This window comes from Mustela erminea, chromosome 16 (assembly GCF_009829155.1).
Source record: "Mustela erminea isolate mMusErm1 chromosome 16, mMusErm1.Pri, whole genome shotgun sequence".
Taxonomy (NCBI): domain Eukaryota; kingdom Metazoa; phylum Chordata; class Mammalia; order Carnivora; family Mustelidae; genus Mustela; species Mustela erminea.
The window spans coordinates 81,083,882-81,092,268 of NC_045629.1; the positions used below are offsets into that span (position 1 = coordinate 81,083,882).

General features: G+C 45.5%; 1 long non-coding RNA gene across 1 annotated transcript; it reads left to right on the forward strand.

Annotated features, from left to right (window-relative positions):
• The first annotated feature begins 4,437 nt into the window (after positions 1–4,437).
• On the forward strand, positions 4,438–7,984 carry LOC116574711. Its single transcript, XR_004279450.1, has 4 exons — positions 4,438–4,699; positions 6,062–6,187; positions 7,212–7,388; positions 7,672–7,984. It is a non-coding gene; the product is annotated as an uncharacterized LOC116574711 (long non-coding RNA).
• The last annotated feature ends 403 nt before the right edge of the window (positions 7,985–8,387 follow it).

Sequence of the window (8,387 nt, forward strand, 5' to 3'; positions counted from 1 at the left end):
ATTCCTACTTATTTTCTAAGACTCCACATTTCTTCCAGGAGGCCCTCCCAGCGATCCCAAATTAAGGTCTTCTTACTGCTCTGACTCCCCACAGTCCTCCAGACCCCGGACCTCCTTTCCCACAACCGCTACCCAGTTTACTGTACTTCGCCGTTAATTGTCTGTTTATTCCACTAAACAGTGTAAGTTCCTTGAGGACAGAAACATTCAATCATCCTATTGCCTGCACAGTGTGTAACCCTTGTCCAATACCTATTTGCTGAACTAATGTCTATACAACAAGGAAGCCGCAGCACAAACATCTTTGGCCAACGCCGTAATATGCTGTTGTGTGACAGAAGGAGCATTTGATAGCAATGACGGTTCCCAATTCTGGATCCTCTTGTGCACACCAGCTTTGGTGCTTTGTGCACAAGGGCTACTTAACCACTTTGTGTGGCAGTTTCTTTACCTGTAAAGAAGAGGACACTAATGTGTACTAGACAGAATGCGTGCAAGGAGCGAATGAGACCCATCCCTCCTTCCCAAGCTAAGAAGTGAGGAATGGCTCAGTGGAGAATGTAAGGAGAGAAATCATACGTGCCCAGCTCATATTAGAAACTGTATTATTCGTAAGCCAAGTATCTGTCCCGGCCACAAAATGCTTACTGAAATGATTGTGGTGCCACAGAAGAGCACAGATGTGTAGGTGGTAGTACTTTAAAGCTGAAGGTTTTCGAAAGGCATGTTTCCCTCCTGATGAATCCCATCTTCCCTGACAGGGGAATGGTGCTCAGAGATGAAGATCATCACGGGCCTAGTACCTCTTGACTTGAGCTCAAGTTATGGATTCTTTATTGCATGGCACATCTATTTCACATTACAAACATATTCTAAATGACAACCACTAGGTACCTACCCAGTCATGTTTTCTTGGATGATACTTTATGGATAAAAGCTGTCAACACCAAGTACAAAGAGGATTTTCTAAAAGGATGGACTGAAAAGTTAGAAGTCAGAACGTCAGAAGTCACTTTCAAGGCCTCCACCATGTGGACCCACCTCACTGGCTTGGGCCTTGTTGCCTGCCAATGCTCCCTTCAGGAACTTCTGTCATATCCTATAGACACAGTGTCTCCACAGCAGCAGCAGCAGCAGAAAAACAGGATTCTGACAAGAATGCCCTCCGAATGTGTCTTTAAGCACAGTAGCAGGTGGAAAACGTGTAAAAAATCTCCATAATGGTTTCCATTTGTAGAGAACAGGGAAGGGGAAGTACACCTACTTCTGTACAACACAACTGCCCGTGTTTTAGTTGGGACTGGTTTATGGGACAAGTGTCTATTTCTAGGAACATGGCAGTAGCATGTCATTCACCTCACGCCTAACCAGGGTTCAAATTCCTAGCGTCAGCAGTGACTGCTCCTTACGTATTGTAAGTAATTTCTAGTCGTCTCCTCTTCGTCCCCAATGGGCATGACCACTCACCCACATTACTGGGGCATCATCCTTACTGGTATCTTCCTGCTACTTTGCCAAAATTTTCCTTTCCAGTTAGTTTTTATAGCTCTGGTCACACTATTCATCGATGGCAGTTTTTGTAGTTCCCTATGACCCCATGAAATAGTCCACAGTATTCTATATGCCCTTTTATGATCTGGCTCAAATCTATGCTCTTGTCCTCTGGGTAACTCACTCATCAATCTACAGTCATTTCCTTAAAAATTCATGAACACGGGTTCTTTGGTGCCTCTGTAAGCACTATTTCTTCTACCCTGAATGCTTACACTTTCCATATTTATGCTTTCCCCAAAAAATATGACTAGGAGACAAGCCAAGTGCTCCCTTTTTATAAAAGCCTTCTCTGCCTCTCAGAGTTGGAAAAATTCTTATCATTGGAACTTTAAAAATTCAGGTTCTCAGATTGGATAAGTCCCTTCATTTTTACAGGCGTCGAACTCCCGCGTTTGAAAATGATGGGAAAAACAGTGATTCCTTTGCAGGATTGTTGGATAAATCACACTTATGAAAATAAGTGAATTGTTATTTATAACATTTATGAAAGCATAAAGAGCAATACTGTCCCTGAGTAGCTTCAGCCCTGCAGAGGCACAGCAGAAGTCTATGTAATAAACATTGTTGCTTCTTTCATATCTCCAGTGGGCTCCCCTTTAAGAATGTGACATTTTGTCCAAGCCTCCGTGAGGATGATTTAGAACTGCAGAAGAAGATATGGAACCATTTCAGAGCAAGAAAATGTATCAACTGTTAAGCAAGAGAAACTTGATTATTTCAGGAATTTCAATGCTCCAATTCTTCCTTTCTTAAGAGTGCAAACCCAAATTTGAAAACTGATATAAAGAGTTAAAAGGCCAAAATTGCTTTATCGTTTCTTTCTTTCTTTTTTTAAGCAAATCCTGATTAAGTTAAGAACTTGAATAATGCAAAGCCCTAATTCATCAATGGGTCTTTAGTAGGATGGAAAAAGCTGATTTTGAGAGTGTTGAATTTGTAAGACATGACATAATGAATAGGCAAGCACAGGTGAAAAATGTGTCCCTCTTTACCCTAGATATTTTTTTTATTAGCTCGGAATTACGAGCATTTATGTTTCCATTACAATTTTTAATACCCTGTTAGGAGACAATCATTCATGATGCAGAATTTGAGTGACTGTTCTGGAATCTCTGCAGGTCCACCAGTACCTCATAGTCCCCAGTGTCTTCGATGAGCTCACTTCCTGAAGTCGGTGAGAAATACTTTAAATGCAACCTTGGCGATAGCCTTGGGATTTCCTGGAAGCGTTCTCTGATGAGTTCCCACAAAGGAGGCGAGTTGAGTAATGCACTCCTCTTCTTTGTTCTGGGTGGCAATGACAAGAGCGGAGAGCAAGAAGCGATAGGTGTCGTGAGGCAGAGGAAGTAGCATAGGGGAGGGTCTGGAGGAAGAAATGCACATGGTGTGTTTAGAAGAAAATGCCTTGGTGGAATTCTCTTTCCATGGTGTATTGATTTTTTCACAAATTAATATAATATGAGGTAGAACTCAGAGAATCCCTCAGTCTCACTTCCCCTGATCCATAATTCACACGGAGGCGGAAAGGTCTCCACTAAAGTAAATCACAGTAAGCCCACCAAAGTTAAACCATTGGAGAGTTCGTTTGTAGGGGGATAACACCATGTTGGCTATAAAGAAAGGTAGTAAACTATGTTTCCTGTCCTGATGGAATCTGACCCCTGCTGAGGATCACGAAAAGACTACTCACTTGAATGGCATCTAAGAGAGATGCATTATTCCCTAAGGTTATAAGTCAGAAATGGATCTCCCTGGGCTAAAAGCAAGGTGTTGGCATGTTGTGCTCCCTCTGGGGGTCCCAGGGTAGGTCCGTGCCCTTGCCTTTCCTTGCTTCTGGAGACCACCTGCACTCCTGGGTGCCTGGTGTGTCCTCCATGTTCAGAGCCAGCAGTGTGGTGCCCCCGAGTCCAACCCTGATGTCCCTGCCTCACACCCTTACCTGTAAGGACCCAGCTGTAATACAGGACGACCTCCCCACCTAAGATCTAACCTTATCTCATCCTCAAGGCCCTTTTTACACGTAAAGTAACATTTTCATAGCTTCTGTGGGTTAGGACATTAGCATCTCTGGAAGGTGATCGTTCTGCTTACCAGGAGTGTGTACGTTTTAACGTCAGCAGGAGGGCAGAAATGGGAGAAAGTATTTCTGCACCTGCAACCAGCAAGGATGTTAATTCACTCGACAGGAGTTAACTCAGCCGACATTGTGACAGACACAGTGCTGGATCTCAAAGTGAAGGTGATGAAATAAGGGTGCCATCTGTCCACACCACGCACAAAGCCAGTGTAGAATCCCGCTATGCGGATGTCCAGGGAGCAGAGGTATAAGATGCCATGAGAAGGAACAACGGGATAGGGGAAGAACCTGCCCCAGGCCAAAGGGAAGTGGGTCGGGGCTCTGGTGAGGAGAGCCGGGAAAGGGTGCACAGTGGAAGTCCCGTGATCCTGGACACTGGAGGTGTGGGGCATTGCAGGGGGTTGGAGGGACAGGCCACAACCCCACTATTCAGAATCTTGGAGGCTAGGGTAAGGATTTTAGTCTTCACAGAAAAATGGGAAAGTAATGAAAGGTTTTATCCTGTGTGTGTGTGTGTGTAGATAGAACACAAAAAATAACATAGGGAGAATGATGGATTTGGAAGTGGATTTTATACACTGATTGTGTTCAGTCTGAGTTCTGAGTTAGAGCCCTAGTCCCCAGTGCAATTATATCTGGAGAGAGCCTTCAAGGAGGTAAGGAAAGTCAAGCGAGGTCGTAAAGGTGGGGCACTGATCCAATAAAAGCAGAGTGCTTGTGAGAGAGACGGAGACACACGGACGTGCATGTGCAGAGCAAGGGGACCCAAGGACGCAGGGAGAAGCCTCCTGTCTGCAAGCCGAGAGGCCTCTGCCTCCAGGGGAAACAAGCCTGCTGCCCCTCCACCCACCCCTGTAGCCTCCAGAGCTGGGAGAAGATAAGGTCTCCCTGTTGATGCCACCCAGCCTCTGCTATGTCGTTATGGCAGTCGGAGCAGACTCCCACGGATGGTGAGCAGTGTCCCTCGGACAATGTGGAGGCACCGGGGAAGAGCCCACGGTGGGAGAGGGAGGAACCAGGCCGCAGATCTTGATAATAAGGCATCAGGGAAAGGACACGACAGATACGGTAAGTAGTGGTCAGAAAGCATTTGCTGAGAAGGACACAGAGGTCGCCCTACAAGTGTTAAGCACAGCACGCATGCTGTGCTCCATTACATTTTAAGGTCAACAAAAAATAAGTATGGCAAAGAGAAATATACCCTGAACTGAGTCAGATAAAGAAAATGAGATTCGGGGCACCTGGGAGCCTCAGTCAGTTAAGCGTCTGTCTTCGGCTCAGGCCGGGATCATCCGGTCCTGGGCTCCCTGCTCTGCTCAGCGGGGAATCTGCTTCTCCCTCTGCTGCTCCCCCTACTTGTGCTCTCTCTCTATCAAGTAAATAAGTAAAATCTGTGGAAAAGAAAAAAAAGAGTTTCAAATTCCAGATCATGTTTACTGTAGTAAACAGGGTTCTCCAGAGAAATAGAACCAAGAACACAGTAAGAAATATATAAGAAAGTAGAATAGGGTGTGTGTATACACACCTTATGATTTCTCTCTCTCCGGATTTTGGAGGTAACTATATGCCACATTTGGGAATACTTTTCAAATCCATTTCCTGGGTAACCCACAGGCTGTTAGTTTTCAAGTGAGCCCTGCCCAAAAGAAGGCTCTGCTTTATGTCTACTCTGTCCCTTATTTTATTTTTTTAAACATTGATCTATTTATTATTTTAGAGAGAGAGAGAGCAGGGGGAGGGGCCTAGGGAGAAAATCCCGAAGCAGACTCCTTCTTGAGTGGGGACCCCAATGTGGGGCTCTATCCCAGGGCCCTGAGATCATGACCTGAGCCGAAATCCAGAGCCGGCTGCTTAACCAGCCAAGCCACCCAGACACCCCTCTACTGCGTACTGGAGACTTTGAACCAGCTCCTGGGAAGTCTGTGGCAGTGCAGCAAGAAGCCTCCAGTAGGCCTGGAGAGGAGGGTATCAGTGCATGTTTCTAGGTGTTTGAAGAAAGACCATGTTCTCTTTTTTTTTTTTTTTAATTTTCAGCATAACAGTATTCATTATTTTTGCACCACACCCAGTGCTCCATGCAATCCGTGCCCTCTCTAATACCCACCACCTGGTTCCCCCAACCTCCCACCCACCGCCCCTTCAAACCCCTCAGATTGTTTTTCAGAGTCTACAGTCTCTCATGGTTCACCTCCCCTTCCAATTTCCCCCAGCTCCCTTGTTCTCTTCTTTTGACCCTATTGTTCATCTAGCTTTTTGGTTGTACATATTTTTTCTCTTTTTTGTCTAGTTTTTTTATTAGGATTTTGTTTTATAGAGACACCAAGATGAGAGATTTTAAAGAGCCTGTCTATTAACTACCTAGAGCATGATATAAAAATCTTGTAGTCAGTAAAAAGTAACACAATTTGATGCTGTTTTAATATTTTCCAGTTTCTTCATAGACCTTACATCACGCGGCTCATAGTGACCCCAGGAAGTGGGTTGGCATCCTTCTTTACTTCACGAATGGGCAAACCAGGGGTCGCAGGAGCTCGGATTTGTCCTGGGCACAGGGAAGTAAGTGGCTGGGTCTGTGTCCATGGAGGCAGCTGGTATGGCAGTGAACAAGACATACCCTGAAGAACCTTCTAGAAATAGCAGGAAATACATCACAAGAACCTGAGCTAGCATATCACGTTACTTTTAAACTCTGCTTAGTCTAGAGATTGCTACGAGGTTTTCAAAGGTAAAGGATCCACAGAATGTCAATATATTTAAATTCTCCCCTGAAACTTATGTTGGCACCACCTGTAGTGGAAAGAGGAAAGAGGGGATTATATTAATCAATAAAACATGTGTGGTAGTTACGGCTTCGGCTTCTAGAGTTAATCGAAGGAATAATTTAACAAATTGAAGCCTTCTGCTACCATCACCTAACTCAGCCTCCCCAACCCCTCTGACAGTCTCAGTTAATTGGAATTTTCTTCCTGGTGGTGTCACTGATGCCTTTATTCACACAGGATCTTTCATTATTGGATTGCCAAAAGTTCCTATTGGCTGTTATTTTGGGGCATGAGGTATCTAAGAAAGAGTCAACTGCGTTTCTCAGATTCCATATACTGTCTTTCTTGACACTATAGTTTCCTGACAAAGGTTTTTAGAGATTGAACTTCCCATCGGGGATCAGAATTGGTCATCCCAGCAAGTACAGGGGACCCTCTTCATGTCTTGGGTGGTATGACATCATAAGGAGACCATAATGCTTTAGAGTGAGTCTCACATTCTGATTTAATATACATTTTACTATAAATCCTGGTCCAACCAGTCATCCTTTGGGCACTAGACATCCAAACCCACCTAGCACAGGGCTGCATGCACGGGTCCCATTCCCAGCCAGGGGGTGGGGCTCTCTGAAGTCTGTCCCCCCTAAGGGTGGCCTGCCTTAAGTTAATGGCAGTGTCTCTGTTCTCCAGATCTGTCCCCATTGCATTCTTTGGTGTCCCTTTGTCCCTCGGTAGGTCATCTCCTAGATAATAATCTTTTATATTAGACTTCCCACTTTCACAATCCTGTGTGGTTTCTGTCTCCTGTTTGGACACAGGCTCTTGACTCATAGAAACAGCTGTCGGTTTAAGGAACAGCCCTCGTTTTGCGGTACAACACCCTCATCTCCAAGAGTGTCACTGCAACTCCTTGTGCAGAGTCTCGGAAGCTCAATCCACCTGTGCATCAAGCCAGTGATTTCATTTTATAAGGCACATGGTAAAAACATTAATTGGTAAGTTTTAGCTTATTATACATTCTCCCTCACAGTAAAATGATTTCTTTGGTTAGTGTCGGTGCAAAGTGGGACAGAATGGTAATGATCTCCACACGTTGCTGAAGGATGGTTCCATTAGACGATTTCCTGCAGGGCAGACAAATGTGTATCCAGAATACGTATGTGTTTCTATTAGAATAAATCGCTGTCCACTCTGCTGTGGGAGGGAAAAGTGCTCCACCCCCCACCTGGTGGCAGGGGAATTGCATTTGGTGGTGACCATGCACTTTATTTTCCAAAGTAGGACACTCCTGAGAATGGAAAGAGGAGCTCATGGGGCGCCGGGACACGACGGATGACGCAAGACGCTGGCGCAAATCCGAACGCACGGTCACCTATGAACTGAGTACCGAGCCCCTGTCTCCGCTGATGACCCTCTCAGTGCTCGGCAGTAGCGATGGCCAGTCCAGCTCAGTGAAGGATGTCCCGCGTTTCCAACCCACGCGCAGTCTTCGCTCCTGATGCCGTCGATGTGTTTTGCATAGGCCCATGGAAAAGGGGCCTGCTCCTAGCATCCGTAGTATGTTGAAGTCAGCCTTCTAACTACTAAGGGTTTTCCCCCTAGGCTGTGTATTTGGTGCTCCTTTAGTTTTGTCATAGTATCTTCATTTCCTGTGCCCTTCCTAAGTGGTCCATCCATACTTTGATCCTCTGTAGGACACCTAATTCCCAGTAGTTTTTTTTTCTTTTTTTCAAAATCCCCGAGCAGCTGACCAATCCACTTGCAATCACTGTGGGCAGGTCTATCCCAGGAACAATGAACATACAGAAATACTACCCACTTCCTTCTCACTGGGATCACCTTGTTGCACGACTGTCCTACGCGGCACTCCCATGTGGGGCTGGCCCGCAGCGGCCATGTGCTCCCTGTGATAGGGGCCCATTGTACACACAGCTTTCCTACTGTTTACTGCCACGAGGGAGCTGCACCCAAGTGCATAGGTGCGAGCTAATGGA